The sequence below is a fragment of the Gavialis gangeticus genome, unplaced genomic scaffold (genome assembly GCF_001723915.1).
Source record: "Gavialis gangeticus isolate Ggan-Ray unplaced genomic scaffold, GavGan_comp1, whole genome shotgun sequence".
NCBI lineage: Eukaryota > Metazoa > Chordata > Crocodylia > Gavialidae > Gavialis > Gavialis gangeticus.
In genome coordinates this window covers 23,906,661-23,923,359 of record NW_017729011.1, presented here as the reverse complement: position 1 = coordinate 23,923,359, position 16,699 = coordinate 23,906,661, and the positions used below count along the sequence as shown (strand labels likewise).

Sequence of the window (16,699 nt, the reverse complement as noted above, 5' to 3'; positions counted from 1 at the left end):
GTTTTTAAAAAGAAACATACACACCCACTGATGAGGGGATTAAGCAAAACGATGGAGAACGAGGTTGGAAATACAGTTGCCCAAAGAGAATTCCCAAACTGCCAAATCCTTAGATATGAAGCTTGTCTTGCAATGGAAGCCAACATGACTTGGAAGGCCAGGCAGCTGGCACTGCATAGAGGGAACAAACAAAAAGCACCCACAGCATAAAGGCAGACCAGGTTCTTTGGGTGAATCTGGTATCATTTATTAGACTTCAGCCTGACAAACGGTTTTTAAACTCGAAAGCTTGCTAAGAAAAATGTTTCCAACTATTTAAGTTGGTTTAATAAACGATATCAGATTCACCCAAAGCACCTTGTCTACCTATGCCCTTAGACCAACACAGCTACAACCTACACCCCAGAGGATAAATGCATCCATCTCAGTTGTGCAATCTAACCATGCACAGTGACTGCATTAGAGAATCACTCACTCAAGTTATCTTCAAAATGCTTTAAAAATGTTTCAACCACACAGTGAGCTATGGACAGTTTTAGTCTCACTCCTGAATCTGGACTGATGGCTCTCATACTGATCTGAAAAACTGCCCACATGGATTTTCAAAATCTCAGAGATTGATTTCAACTTAGATTTTAAAAGTAGGACAGTTGCTAACAGTGCCAAATTTTCTTTTTGAGTATCCTTATGCAAGTTTCTCTTGCTGAAATAACAGGTCAACCAGATGAGAGGACTAAAGTTAAAATGCACTGAAAGAAAGGAAGTGTAACAAGAGGAGCTCCCTGTGGCTTTCCCCACACACTCATGTGTACTGTATTTCTGCAGTCTTCTCACCAGAATGAGTAGGCTGCTCCAAAGCTCCAGTGACCTCTCTGCAGCCTGTGGCAAGACACCTCAGCAATTCAATTGTGAATAAAACCGGCTAAATAGATACAGAAAGACTTGTTCTCAGTTGATCTCCCTTTGACTATAATTACAGTCTCTCATTTCAGTAGTGGCACGAGGGCCTTCCTAGGCAGCTAGAGAGAATCAAAGATGATCAGAAGATGGGCAGTCAAATTTATTAGGCAACTTGTGCTACTGAGAGCTTCAGGTGCTGACATGAGGTAGCTTCTGTGGCAGTGACTGGGTGTGCAATTAAAAGGCTGGGTCGTCTTCACTTCTAGTATGAATCACCATTTCCTGTGCAAGCTGTGTGCACAGGGTGCACTGTGAAGCCACAACAGAATACAGTGCAAGTGTTGTATGCTTCCCAAGAGGATACATAAAATAACTGTTTTTGCTTGAGACCAAAATGTACATCAGGAGCCTTGATTATAAACACGTGGACATACTAAGCGTCACATCCATGCCTAGAGTGACAGTGTTTAAGGATGCTTGCACCTGGGAGTCTGCATGTGAAGCAGACATATGCAATAGGTGGTATAGTCAGCCGTACACATAATGCATTAAATCGGAGATTTTACTTGCTCCTTTACTCTGGAAAATGCCATTGGTAACAAACGAGGACACATTTTCATTCTGCGTTTGATCTTCCCTTGTGATTTTAATCCAGATTTAACAGTTTTCTCCATGGCTGGCCACAGACATTTCATTATAAAGGCATTAAACTGCTATTAGAATCAAGTTATTGGGATGTCTTGAAAATGATCAAGTATAGTACGATGACGCTGAAATTTGTTAACAATATAGCATGTCTAAGAAGTCTATCGCATTATGAAGAAAGCACAAGCAAACATATTGCAGCACTGAAGTAACTGAATATAGGAATAAACTTTTTGAAGTTAATGCAAACAAGCAAGCTAACATAGGCCTTTAATGACTAATTTGTAGGGGAGGTAGAGTACACAAACATGTAGGCATATGAAACTGAACCTATTGGTCTTATTTGTGTACTAAAGTGTGTGAAGAATCAAGCAATAATAAATAGCTGTTCTGTAAAATCACAGATTCCATGAAAATGGTCATTGATTCTGGTATCGAACAGATACTGCTTCTGTCTTCAGTGTTGCCCGTAGCTTGCTGCAGTGACAGAACAGTAAGACTGTGGAATTAAAGCTGGGTCTCAAGAAGGGAATGAGCCTCCCTTTGAAGACGTGTATTAAATACTGGTTTAGAAAATGACGCTAGGACTTTCAAGCAGTAATCTCCTCTGCTGTTAAAGAAGTGGAATCAGACTGAGCTGGACTTTCCCCGCTTCTGCGTGACTGTTCAGCACTTGACTCCTATGTTTTGGTGCAATTCTTCAAGTATCTTTAAAGCTGGTTCCAAGCTGCTGGGACACAGTTTGGGGAGAGAAAAATATATGGAAGTGATAAGGTTTTAAAAATATTTTTCAAAACATGGCTTTGAAAAACGGCCATTAGGACAAACTGCTGCTGTTCCAGCATTGTGTAACCTTTTCTTTACTCCTATTTTTATACCTTGCTGTGAGAATTGGCTCACTGGACAATTTCTCATGCTTTCAGGGCACTGGGAACTGAAGGAAACCCTTCTGAGCACACGCCCTTCACAAACTGGAACTGAAAAATAGAAAGCTAAGAATGACAGGAAGAAAAAGAAAGTAATAAAGAAAAGCAAGTGGAAAACTGCCATGAGAACTGAAGCAAGTGTAGTAAAAGATTAAAATTCCCATAACAGCTCAATACATTGACTAACAAAAGGAGAAAAGTTTGGGACCTGGTACAAAACCACTCTCCCTTTTCTTCTGAAATGCATTTTTTAATTTTTTTTTTTTTAAGTGGATGAGTCGATGATTTCTCAGGCATTTTAAAAACAAAACAATCTACTATGGAAATCAATACCTGATCTAGCAAATTACAGAATGATCTACTCCACTCTCTCTCACACAAAAATAAATAAATAAGAGTAAAAATAAAAAAACCTCAGGAAGCTAGCTACCATTTTAGTGGATCTATCCAATTCCTGGATTGTGCTGAGATTTGACACACACTTTGCTCACACGTGTCCCTAAAAATCAACCCGTTTGCTAACGAACTAGATCTGGCAGGGAGGCTCCTGGCATTTGCAAAGGTATGTGCGTGTAGTTAACAGTTCTGACTAGTGTCCAGAGAATGCAGGGGTGCAACAGGAGGAGCTCCTGCCACAATACAAGCACTCATCGCCTGTAAGGTCTGCTATGCAGAAAGCATGCAGGATGCTGGACAAGTGATAGCTAACCATCTCTTGCACACCTCAGCAGGTCTGGTTTAACCCTCCCAATGCAAGGAGGAGGGTGTGATTTAAATGAATAAATAGATAGAATAAATAAAATAAATAAAAGATGTAATATGAAAGTGTCATGGGGCAGAGAAAGCTCCTGATGCCCATTCTGGAAGAGGCCTCACATCCAGCTGTTTGCACTGGAGGGGGCCAGGGGACTTTGTTGCACGTCCTCAAGGAGTTACTGTACATAAAATATAAGAAGGAAAGTTAGGAAAGGACCTTTTTATGGGAAGAGAAACTTGGGGTCCTGAGAAAGCTCCACTGATACTAAGGAACACTGAACTCCAGCAGGCCTCCCTGAAACCCAATGTTCAGTTCTCCCACGGCTTCTTTAAAGACTTTTGGAAGATGCAACAAGTTGATCTGAGGGGAAAGGGGAAGGGAGGCAGTCTTTACAGATCACATGAGAAGTAACACAGTATAACCTTCAGCAGGACAGGCACCCAGCCCTCTATGACCCCACAATTCATTTAGAAAAAAAATCTCCTTCCCTGGGGAACATGGAGGTTTTGAAACACGCAACACCTGAGAAAATTGAAAGAGAAACGTATGCAGAAAGGCAGGTACAAACTAAACAAGCTTGCCTGTATCCAGAACCAGCTGGACTTCAAAAAGGCACATTCTTTCTAACAGACTTAAGAATAATGTGAGTGTTTTTTCAGAGGCTGGTAAGGAAAGTTATATACAGCACTTTTCAGACTGCAAGAATGCAAACTATGTCAAATGACAGAAAACTAAATCTCTCTTTTACTTTGGACTTGAGATCAAACTCTGTAAGCTCATTCACTAGAGTTAAATTACTTAACATATGCAGCACACCAGGGATTTGACTTGTAAAACTCGTTCAAAGCAATACACCACGGGAACGTTCTGCTACTTGGTAAAAATGTTTATTGTAGAAATACTGTTGCCCTGGAAACTGCTTTTTGGGAAAGGTCTGATCCTGCTGGACTTCCTTACAGGGTGCTATTTCTGATTGGGCACAATAATTAGCAAAGGAGGGAGCACAAATAGTCAATGGACAAATGATACAGGAGGTACAGAACTTCAGTTAACCAGAATGATGTAAGAGATACCCGAAGTAGACAGAATCATGATATTAACCCAGAAATATTGGAGGGAATTGCCAAGTGAGCAACATCAAGTCACCATGCTTAGATCCCCGCTGCACTGAGTCTGGCGAGAAGGACACCACAATGCTGCTTAGCTCCTGACCTACAACTTTGTCCCCACAGAGGCATGAAAATCAAAACAAACGCAGGGAGAAGTACTGAGACCACCAGAGGGAAGGATCTGTACTAGTGATCACTGGGCAAAGATTTGTTTGGTGGGTTTTTTGGGTTGTTTGTTTGTTTGTTTTTTTAATTAGGCCAAAGGGAAGCTCATATATGCCTACCCAGAGCAACACACGTACCCCTGATTCAAAGGTTGCCATTGCCAACTGTGACAACCCGGGACCAACAAGCATCTGTTCTTCTCCAAGTTGACACCACATTGATCCCACAACCGGAGTTGGAGAACTTTAGATTTAAAGTTAAAAAATGATAAAAAGGGCAGGAACAAAAATAGTTTGAGACAAAAAAGCATAGCTAGTGCATGGAATCCTCTGTTAAGGGAGATATCCAGGTATCTGCCCAGTCTTTTATTTTCCTAAGACAATTAAGGTGAAATAAAACATAATTTAAAACCAGTAAATGTAACAAATAAATACCAAATGGCAAAATTCTGCATTTAAATGTAATGCTTCAATACTAAAAAGAGAATTGTCATTGAGCATGTTGCATATTCTAAATATCCCATATCATGTTCACATTGTATTTTATGTTTTACATTTGCTTAAATTTTTAAACCTCAGTGAAAAAACAGATGCAGCGTTCATGATACGTTCACTTAAATTTTACATATGAAAGCAGATGGGACCCCAAGTGGTGTGTTTGGTTTTTGGGGGGTTTTTTTTTTTGTGTGTGTGGGGGGTGTTGCTTGCTTTTTTAGATCATGCAAGCAGTTGGAGGGTCAGAAAGATGCTTGTTAAAACACATTATTAGCCAATATGGGCGATTTACATTACCCAGACATCTGCTGGGAGGAACAGTCAGCCTCACTAGGGGGGACCAGAAGGGTTTGGGAGAGACCTTGTTTCCCTGAGCGCCCCCCCGCATAACAAGGAATAAGCCACAAGTTGTTGGAGAGTAGGTTGAGATTAGACATCCGTAAGAATATGATTTGAACACAATGGACAAATGCAAAAATACTGCAGCATACCTTGCTGATCTATCAACACAACTATTTTATTTGGTCTCCTTCAGCAGCTCTCTCAAGTTACAGTCGCATTAAAAACAGAAAAGCTCCTGTGCCATCTATATTATAGTTATATTTTATTTGTGTTAAGCTATTTTAAAGTGCAAAGTCTGAGTTTCCTTTTGAATCTATTTATCTAAATGCAGACTAAGAATTTGGGGATATTTATTAGTTTCTTGCAATCATACCCACCTGTTCCTTTGAAAAAAAAGGAAAAAAAAAAAAACAACATTTTCTGTGATGCATATCAAATGTTCAAATACCTCCGCCCAAACACCAAAAGTCAAGGTGATGGGAACCAGACACCCCCCCCCCACCTTGCATTTTCACTGCTCCCTTAGAAGGTTACTAGTCAAAGAGATGTCATTGCTTTTGCAAAGATTTTGTAACACAATTGGAAGAAAAAGTTTACTATGAAGATGAGGATACCAAGACCCATAAGCAGTCAGTGGTGTTATACATGCTACTCAGCCTCTGCACTAGGCCCGTGGCTTGTAGTCAGAATGCACATGTAACAAACATGCAAAGAAAGAGGTAATTTAAATGCCAAATTCCAGCCTTTTGAAAAAGGGAATGAAAAGGGTTAATAGGAGAAACGGCAAATGGGTAACAGTGATGCCTTCACACACTGCTGGAAAGAGAGGTTATTTTGGACAGGCCTATACATTATAAATACATCCCAGAATACCAAAATGTCGCTGAATAACTATTTTGCTATGATCACACTATTAGCAGCACACTCTTAAAACTGGTGCCAAGTTTATCTTGCTGTGTCCAAATTTAGCAGCACTCCCAAGATTCTTTCCTATAAATCATATTCTGGCTTTACATTGTATTCTACATTGAGCATAGTCCTAGATTTGTCTTGGACTGCACCACTGCAGGATGCTTTTGTAAGAGAAAATACACCTGTTGCTGAGGATCTTAAGGCATAACATAGTAGCTTTCCGAGTAAGATACTTGCTAATGAGAAATACTGTGGTCAGGGCACTACAGGAGGCATTTAGAACTAGCATATTCTATACATTTAACTCAAGTGTTTTTCACAAAACTTCACTGAATACTTAACGTAAGTTGAAGTAACTTCAGAATGTTAATAGCTGCAATTTGATTTAATGCATCGATATTGTGCATTTTCAGTCCAAATATGGCAATACAGTGCAATTCTAAAAATAAAAGCAAATCCCTTGTGATATCCAGCCCTTTAGCTGTGCTTGTTTCCTTTTAGGGCTCAAGTTCCCACAGGAAAATTATAAAAGAAAAGTTTGGCAAAAATGTCATACATCATGTATGGAGAAAAGTATAAATACAAACTGCATGGTCAAGGTTTTTCTGCTTTTGGCAAGTACACATGAAATAGCCAAATCAGGCAGCAGAGATCAGAGAAGGACTACCCGCCCCTCAAGGAGACAACCAAATCCCAATAAACTAACGCTGCATACAAAGCCACCCAAGACAACACAAAGTCAAAACATGCAAAGTGTCATTTATTTCTTTAATTTATTTTATGAGCCATTCAGACCTTTGAAATAAAGTGTACAAGTGCGTTTAAGAATTAAAAAAATTACACTCTTAACAAGGCTCTGTTGGAATACTACATTAAAGTAGATCAAGAAACGTCAAAAGCAAAACCTCCTATAAAACCATCCATGCAAACTTTGGCTAAAATAATTGCTCCCATAGATACATTATTGAATCCTGAGTATCCTTTCAGAAGAGAAGAAATATCCCAAGTCAGAATGATACTCCTTTTAAGATGCCTTCGGTGTGCAATTCTGCACTAAACCTAGCATTCTTGCAAAAAAAAAAGAGAGAGCATTTAAAGTTAGCTAGGTTTTCAGCAAATGCTAAGACTATTTCACATTGTTGATGCATCATCTATACATTGAGAGAACAGGCAATCTTAAGCTGCCATGTCAGTAGTTTGAAATGGTTCAAGAGCCTTTCAATTTTAATCTGTATCAACATTATATTAATTCAAAATGAATGGTAGACAAATGCTTAACCAGTGGAACAATTATTGAAATTTGTGCAGTTTTCTTAGGAAGGAAAATGTTGGTAACAGATTTAGCAAAAGTGTCTTGAGAATTCTAAGAACCACAGCAACATTTTAAAATTGCATGTGCTACAAACTTCTAATGTGAAGTGTGTGACTAGAACTACTTCCATGTTCATTTAGCAGCATAATGTGTGTATATACACCGATAAAAAACTAACAGGATGAGAGAGATGCATTACACAGCTGCAACACAGAGCATCTCAAAGTGAAAAATACATTTGTTTTTGGGCTCTCTCAGTAGCCCATAGCAAAACTCACTTTTGGAAATAATTATGTAAGGAATTAGGATCAAATAGTTTACATACCTCAGTTTATTCTATTTTCATTTAATATTTGAAAGTATTTGTAAGTATTACTTTAAATCAGTAACATTTGTAGCTTTGGCTAAATCACAAGCTTTTCTATTATTAGTCCTAACTGAAAAGTCAGCTACAGAATGCCTGTTAAAATAATGGGGTAGAAGTGGTCTTAGTACTTATTTTAAAACAACTTCAAACTTGGCACAAACAAACTTTTATAGCCACTACAGCTCTTCAGCTGTCTCCATAGATATCAAAATGTCCCGCTTCCAGTACACAAAATAGGACAAATCCACCAAAAAGAATTAAGAACATTTAAGGAGTCAAGACTGATAACATAATGTGTCTACACTGAATCACACACACACACACACACACACGCTTCTGCATTGGCTCACCATTCATCTATTTTTTTCGCTACCTTAAGGTTTGAGCTGCTTTGGTGGATCTTTTCTTTCATGGCTCTTCATGTCACAGGCACCACAGATGCTCTCACTCACTCCTACCCTTCCTCTTTGAATTTTTCCCACACCAAAAAGTGTGTAAAATATCACACACACACACACACACACACACACACAGTGTATTCTAATTGGCATCACTATTGACTCCCCAAAAAGGAATGTCAGATGTGATAATTTTTTGAAATGCCATCACCTGTCCCCTGAGAACTGGACTGAGACCCAAACAAAATTCCTCAAAAAACAGGGAAGAGATTCCAGATGGCAATTCTCCCCCAAAGAGACTGAAGGTATCTCATCAGTGGCTGCTGCCTCACTCACTGCTATGCAAGAGCGAAGCATGCAAGCCACCAGAAAAAGGAAGTATCCTTTACAATAAGATTGCTCTACTGTGTTTTGTTCAACAACGCAACCTGAACGAGCACACATGCAAAGCTTGGGCTGTAACCAGAAACTGTATGTGAAAAAGACATGAATGACTGGTGAAACTGTGGAGCTCCCCATAAAAAAAGACACAACCCTAGTGTCGAGAGCAGCAGGAAAAACCCAACGTGAGCTTTCAAATGCCGATTTCCATCCTGCTGCATTTCCTATTGGAAAGATGCAATGGAGTCATGCTTACCTGCTAGAATGACGATAGGACCGGGGTCTCACAGGTTACACAGGGAGGGGCCTTACCAGCACAGTGGCTTTCAGAAGGGCAGGTTGTACAGTGCTTTTAAAATCAGAGTTTTGCAATGGCAGCATACAGACATTTTTTCAGATCCTTTCAGCCCATTCAAAACTGAGGGTAATGACCACACTGCTTGTTACCTAAAAGGATCAACTGTGCTGCGACTTCCAGTGAGCCCACTTCACCTTCTGAAATGATACAGCAATTTATACCCCCTCCAAAAAAGCCGTATCCCACCGAACTGGCAAGGTCAGGATGATAAATATTTCCTAAAGGTTTCCACTGACCAGAACCCAACTTTTTTTTTCCTTGTGCACTAAACATCAATTCCATTGATAACTGCTACAGAAAACATTTTAACAGGTGTTTTACAAAATATTTTTACTAGCCTGCAATGTAAAGATCTTTTCACATTTTGGTACTCTCATACCCTCATGAAATGAGCAACTTTAACATCAGCTAAAAATCAAAGCCTTACATTATAGTCAAATAGTCAAAAATTTCACACAGAAAAATCACTAGCACTATAAATATACCAAAGCCACTCTAGCACAAAGTTTATTTATATTTCCTCTGACAAATCTCTCTATATTCTTGCCAGCATACTAAAAAGTTGGTCCCACTAATCTAATTATTGATTTTCATGGATTCATTCTAGAGGAGTTGAAATCCCAGAAGAAAAATTGTTTTCCATTTTCAGTAGAAGTAATGACTTGTTTTGATCAAACATTTGTTTCTTATTCATACCATGAGATCTTTGCTACATTTCAAAAGGACTAATCCTTGCATGGATGTATGTATCCATGTGTTCATTTCATCTTTACAGGGATTTTACATTATTTGCATTTATATAGCCCTTTTCATCTAAGATTTCTCAATGTTCTTTTAACTAGAGCCTCAACCTCCTCCTATTTACTACAAAAGTATTATCCTCGTCTTACAAAATACGAAAAGTGGTAAAAAAAGAAGAGAAGTCAAAGAGAGCTGGAAGTCCAGATTCACTTTGCCACCTCTACTCTTGAACAGCACTTTCACATTACAAATAGGTACCTTCCTGAAAAGGGAAGACTGATATGCATTAAGTCTTAAAGTTAGTGATGATCAGGATCTTCACCTATTTTTGGCATCTATCAGGTGCCAGGTAAAACACGACAGCAATGTGCATCTTTTTAGAAAAACTGTTTTCAAAGGAACAAAGACACTAATTAAAACATGCTCACCCGCAAGAACACTAGAAATTGCAGCCTCAATAAAACAACAGGCCACTCAGTGCAAGACAGTTGCCTATCAAGGTCTGTCTAGAAGCAACAGACCCCTGGGAAGCTGTAACTTCCTAGCCCTGCTCAGCATCTGACATCCTGTTTAGTATTCCTGACATTTCTCTTCACATTCTCAGACCAAGACGGTCAAGACTCTAACAAAGTGTCTGGTCTAAACAGATTGTCTAAATACTGATTTTTTTTTTTTCACTTAAACTAACAGAGGCTAACAAAGAACACCAGTCTAAGGTAGCAAATAGAAGCCCCAATAAGAGATCAGTTGTGTACTTGCAACCAGATTACAATGTTAACATTGTCGTTCGGTTTGAACCCTCTGTAAACTGAATTTAAGTACTGATTCTAGGGCTGAAATCTGCAGACTTCTTCAAATGCACACCGATAAAAACGTTTCCATATACGACTATCATTAAACACAAACAACAGTGCAGACACAAACCATAACTTGCCTTACATTCAGCAATACTTCATTCTGAACACTTCAAACACAGCCCCACAGTCCTGGGGGCCAGCATGCATCCCTCGTGGCAGAAGAGTTCAAAACCGATCTGGGAACCTGTCAAGCCAAAAGGGAACAAAGCCAGGTTTTTGGAAGAAGTTGCTTCAGTGGACAAAAGGGGAAGGAACAAACATTTAAACACTGAATGAGTAAAGCAGCCACATGGCTGCTGGCATAAGCCACCTCACAGGTGGGCACACAAAGGCTTGCACTTGTCACAGAAAACGGCAGACGTTAGCAGGAAACAGATGTGCTAAATCCACTGGCTCCCCTGGAGCACAGTATCCAACCACTTCAACCATTTTACTGTGGCACAGGAAATGCTAACACCTTATGTAAGGTCACACTGAGTCAGGAACGAACCCTGGACCACCTGACTCCCTACCAAAGTGCTTTAATCCTAAAACCATCCTTCAGAGTTGTACCAAACCTCCTACCACACAGGAGCCTACACAGGGACCAGGTCTGAAACTCGATGGCCCAAGGAGCCCATCAGCCATGACCAACCCTGAGGTACCATACCCACCGTTCAGCCTAATCTATTCAAAATCTTGTGACCTATTGTTAGAACAATTAGAGGTCCCAGAGGTGAACTCCAGGTTGCAATATACTTGACTGGTTTTCCTGAGGTCCTAGCAGAGCCCGGAATACAGGCCAAGCTCTGCAATGGCTGCACCTTAGCATTTTGCTGAATTTCTGAGCAGACACTGTTTAGTGATGATGTGTGTGAGGAAAGAACAGTGAGTTACAGTGATGGGCACAGGAATTAGTTTTACGCTGAAAATAAAAAGAGGGTAGCACTCAAGTGTTTGTGCTCCCCTTCCTGCAAACCCATGGTTCTGACTCCAGAAACCTCTGCAAAAAACAGCATTGCAAACTCTTCATACAAAACTCTCATTTCATAGAATCACAGAAAGGAAGGAAAGGGAACTCACTAGGTCATCTAGTCCAACCGCCTGCTCAAGGCAGCATCATCCCTATCCAAAATACCCTACAGCACTGCCTAAATTTTTTTTTTAAAACTGCACAAACCACCCTCATCCACGACTATCAGGCATGGTACCCCAAAACATCAAGAATACCATAAGTTGTTACTTAAGTTAGCTTGGTTTCTCTGTGCCCCCTTAAAATTGGTTCAAGCTCTCTCCTTGTTCCAACACTAAAAAAAAAAAATGGCTTCAACACCTTCATGCTTTAAGGAAATGTTCATACTTTCCTATACAGCATAGGATACAACTCTTTAAATCAACTCAAATTAAGCCACTTGATTTTTTTTCTAACTATATCACATTAAGATGATGTAAATCTAACTAGAAATCATGTGCTACCACAAGTTTAGATCAGAATTGGTGGACTAAACTTTAAATACTGCTTTTATTTAAAATGCAAGACTGGAAGGGTCTCTCGCTCAATTTTGCAAAGCTCCCACAGGTCAAAAAAAGAAAGTCTATATATTGAAAATGAAGGTCCTGCCCTAATCATGCAAATGAAGGTTGCACCCCCTCCCAAAATCAGGAACTATAACACTTCAAGTATCATTTCCAAACAAAAATAACTTCATATTTTCCATATGTTAAAAAATTATCATGAGCTTTTTATAGGCAGAACAAAATTTGGGAGAACAAAAGCCTCAAAAAAGGTTGGCAAGCCCAGACATAGGCTTTCAAGGGTGGAGGACTGCCTACCTGAAATCAAGAACCGTCCCAACACATGGAGATCCCAAGGCACCATCCAATGGTGTTTCCATCTACTAATGCTGCAAGGAATATTTGCTCATCAGTTTTGTTCATGGAGTTTGGTCCTGGGCTACGAATGTTTATTAGAGCTCAGCTCAGTTGCATTTAAGTGCAAGGCTGCTTCTTAGCAAGCAAAATCTCTAGGTGAGAAGAGGAACAATGGTCCAGGCTTGGCTTGGAAAGTCCCGTTTCATTTCTCTGGGCCATCACGGGCTTCCTGCCTCGTTGAGTTTCTCTGTGCCTCACCCTCATTCTGCCTCCTTCCCTTGCAGGACAATATTAAAGGACTGTTCTTCAACACTCAACTACTGCAGTAGATACGAACTGTGTAAGGACCTAAGGAAGGCGGAAATCTGAAATTCTACTGACAATTCAGGACCTGAGCAAAACCATCCAGCAAATGAAGACTACAAAAGGAGGAAGCAAAGAATTAGCTACGTGTGAAAGACAGTATACAACAGCAAATCTTTTTTGCCACACCCAGAAAGGAAGTCACCATGTCATGAAAAATGGTTACTTGACTTGAGATTATGAAATGAACAGTTAAAACACATTCTCCCAAACCATTAAAAAGCGGCTATATACTGCAAACTTCAGCTTCCAATAACTTTGTATGAAGATTTTGTTTTTTGGATTCAAGAATTCGATGAGTTACATAAATCATGTTCCTTTCCGAAGAGATGTGTGTGTGAAAATCCTTTCCCAGGGAACTCAGAAGTGCCAGTGAATTCCATATGGGAAATTAAAGCCTCTCCCGGCTGAATCTGAAAGCAAGGCAGATACCTGCAGAAAGTAGTTAAAATGAAAACAAGTCCACTCCATCATTTAAAGCTCATGGCAGGTACCAAGACTCATTTTTACTTAACAACATGTAATCTCATATCTATGTTCCCTTGGCTATCACGTTTAAACGCAATGCTCGTAGTCATAACTTACCATTTTCTCTAATGCTAGACATACTCGAAATGTTATAGCAAGAGCAGTACTCAATTTTCAAACTTGCAATGCTGGATATGATCTGACTGGGAAGTCTAGTGTGTAACAATTCATAACATTATTACCTCTGACAATCCCTGAAAAAGACTACTATGCCTCGTTTCAATACAGGACAAAGTCAAATGGACCCCTGACAAAACAAGATAAGAGGGGCCAAAACTACTTCTTCAACACTTGGGCCCAAGCACAGGAAGCCAGATTCATCCCAAATGTGACCTCATGGAAGTGAATGCGAATCCAGTGGAATTTTTCTTTTTAATGCTGCATATCCCTAGCCTACTCCTACACTTTAATATCAAATAGAAGCTCTTACAAAAACCTTACTAAAGCATGATATGCAATTCAAAAAATAATTTTGCTACCTAGCACTATTCAGAGAAGCCTGCAGAGGCTCCTTTTGGAAGCACCTGTAAAAAATGTGGAGTTGTAAATTAAACTGGGATGCACCTCTTTCTTTTGTTCTCCCTCACCCCTACAAAGAGTGCCAGAGTTTCCCACTTCCCTCTCATGAAAGGCAGCTTAACTGATGACAATTCTGAGATGGAATCAAGGTGACAGTTTCGCTGGATATGGAAATGGAAAGACAAAAGCCTAGCTTTAGTAAATGCTCTGCAACCCAATCTCACAGCTGGGAGCAACTACAGCTGCAATGGCTTCATCCAGCCATCAGTGCAATGCTGGCTTGGGCAGCCATTCCTCAAATGTTTTACAAAATAGCTAGGCTGATAAAGTACTGTTTTCTGACCCCGACTCTGGGATGGCTAGATAAAAATAGCCTCTGCTCCAGGCTGAGTTCATTACATGTGTCAGCATTCAGGCTCCGCATTTACCTTTGATAAGTTCCCATTTTCTCAAACATACTGACTCTCACCCGACTCCTGCAACTAAGTTTGTCCTCAGATCTTCACCGATACCAAAAGCCTGAATGGGATGGATTGTAGGACCCAGCAGGCAATTTATTTCTGACTTATCTTGCAATCAAATGCTATTTTAATGCTCAGACGCATCTCCTCAAATGCCAAAGCTCAGAATCGCAGAAAAGCCTGGGTGTTTTGCACGAGTGGGTGTTCCACAAATGCCGAGCCTAAATGCTAAATATTTATGACCAAAACCTATACATCACCCCCTAGCCCCCCCATCAATGCTGACAGAACAGATGAGAACGATTAGCCAGCTCGTCTGCTACAAATACTGTCGTTCAGAAATGACTCACTTCTCCCTTACACTCTCCCCTACTTTGTCATGTTAACTATAATCTTTAACAATAACACTCGATTGCAAGTTCCTTGAGGTAGAGACAGTCTTTGCTGTACGCTTGCACACTGCTGAGCAAAACAGGGCTCTGACCCCTAAGCAATGCCACAACACAAATAATAAAAGCGGTTAATAAATAATAATACGGCTGAAATGGCACTGGGACTAGGACAGTCATTGTGCTTACATTTTGGAGGAACTACAGGAGGAAATTATCTTTACGAGTTTCCATTAGGTATGGCAAAGTATGGGAGAAAACCAACACTGATTAATATCTATTTTGTAATACACACAGTGGATTTTCCTTTACCCCAGAGTAATCCCAGGTTTCAGCAGCATTTTGTTACTTGTTTCCCCTAGGTTTTCTTCATCCCACTGCGAAATGACAATGTGCACAGACCGGAAACATTATGATGCATGAAAAACCCAACATAGTCCTTCAGAAATTGCTCCTATTACATGTGAAGACTGGACGCACGTGGACAAGCAGCGAGTTGCAGACCAGTTCTGGTATGTATTCCCACTCCTTTTGAGGGCAACAAGGAAGCACATCTCTGCGCCAAAGACACCATGAGCTAGAAAGGACAATCCACAGACCACCTCCTTATTATAAGAATATGTTTTCCAAACTCTTTTCCTACCCCAGATGACATGACATGCTTCCATCAAAAGATACGGATATTTTTCAAGAACATGAATTTATTGAGGGCCATACTGAATTCTTCACGGCATTACAGTATAGAAACATATTTAATCTAAACCAGATTTTTAAAACTGTGGTCAACGAGACACTGGACTCTGTTTGACCGGTTTATGATAGATGCTTGCCAAAGAGATTTAGCTCCTGCTATATTCAAGCTATCTTTAATCCCATGGAGCCTAAGGAAAAAAACGCCTGTTTTAGCTTCATCTGCTCATTCATAACTCAAATGCTGTAATTTAATTTACAACCCAGTTCCCTTAGCTGTTTAAGAGACTATTATTTTCTTTCATTTTACCCCTAAGTTCTAGTATGTAGAGTGTCAAAGAATTGCAATTAAAAAAAAAAAAAATCCAACATGTTATTTTTAAAGTTGTTCTTGAGAAATTGCCACACACAAAAAATGTGACATTTCTCTGCTGTTTTAAGAATAACGTTCACATATGGGCATCATCCTCAAACCACTGCCACAACTCTGTTGCCCCAAAACAGTAAATACTTTTTGTCTCATCTTATAAAAATCCATTTTTATTAAACTGCTGAATTTGGCCTGTTCCAAGTTCTTTCTTGCTATTTCATGAACAACAAGGAAGATGCAAAATACTGTACTCCGATCACAGACAAAACATTCTACTGGTGAAATGGGGCATAGAAACCAGATCGGTTTGCAGGTACGTATGACCGCTTTGATCACATTGCTTCATTCATGGCTCATTACAAGTTTAAGTTACTGCTAAGAATGCTCACATTATTCACTGTTTCAGAGCTCAGAGTAGAGCAGAAAGACAAACCATTTGGCCCCTTGCATTAGGACGCTGGAACACAAAGCATCAATAAACTTTGGCACGTTCAAAAAAAAAAAAAAAAAAATCCCTGTAATGCACCATTTCACCGTGACATTTCCACTGGAGACCTATCATTTACATGTGAAACATGAATCTCAAAACAACCTAGTAAAGCTGTAAGAAAGGGAGCTTTTGCTGAAGCTCCCACACACCCACTACATTGTCAAGCCAGCTGGAAAAGTAAGTGTCAAGATACAGCTTTATTCTTAAAAACGAAGACGGAGGTGGAACCCCACCGCCCCTTTCACTGCACTCAAAATTTAAAGAGAAACCGTGAGAACATGTGCTCCTGATTCTTCTGCGCTAACTGCCTCGGTCAGAAACTCTTTTTTGTTTGTTTGGGGGGGGGGGGGGTTTTTGAAAATCGGCCCCTTTAA

The 16,699-nt window shown here is 39.9% G+C and overlaps 1 protein-coding gene across 2 annotated transcripts in view; it reads right to left on the bottom strand.

Annotated features, from left to right (window-relative positions):
* The window catches only part of RABGAP1 (RAB GTPase activating protein 1), a 111,775-nt gene that overhangs the window by 42,195 nt on the left and 52,881 nt on the right, over positions 1-16,699 (bottom strand). The gene's annotated exons all lie outside the window — the stretch shown is intronic.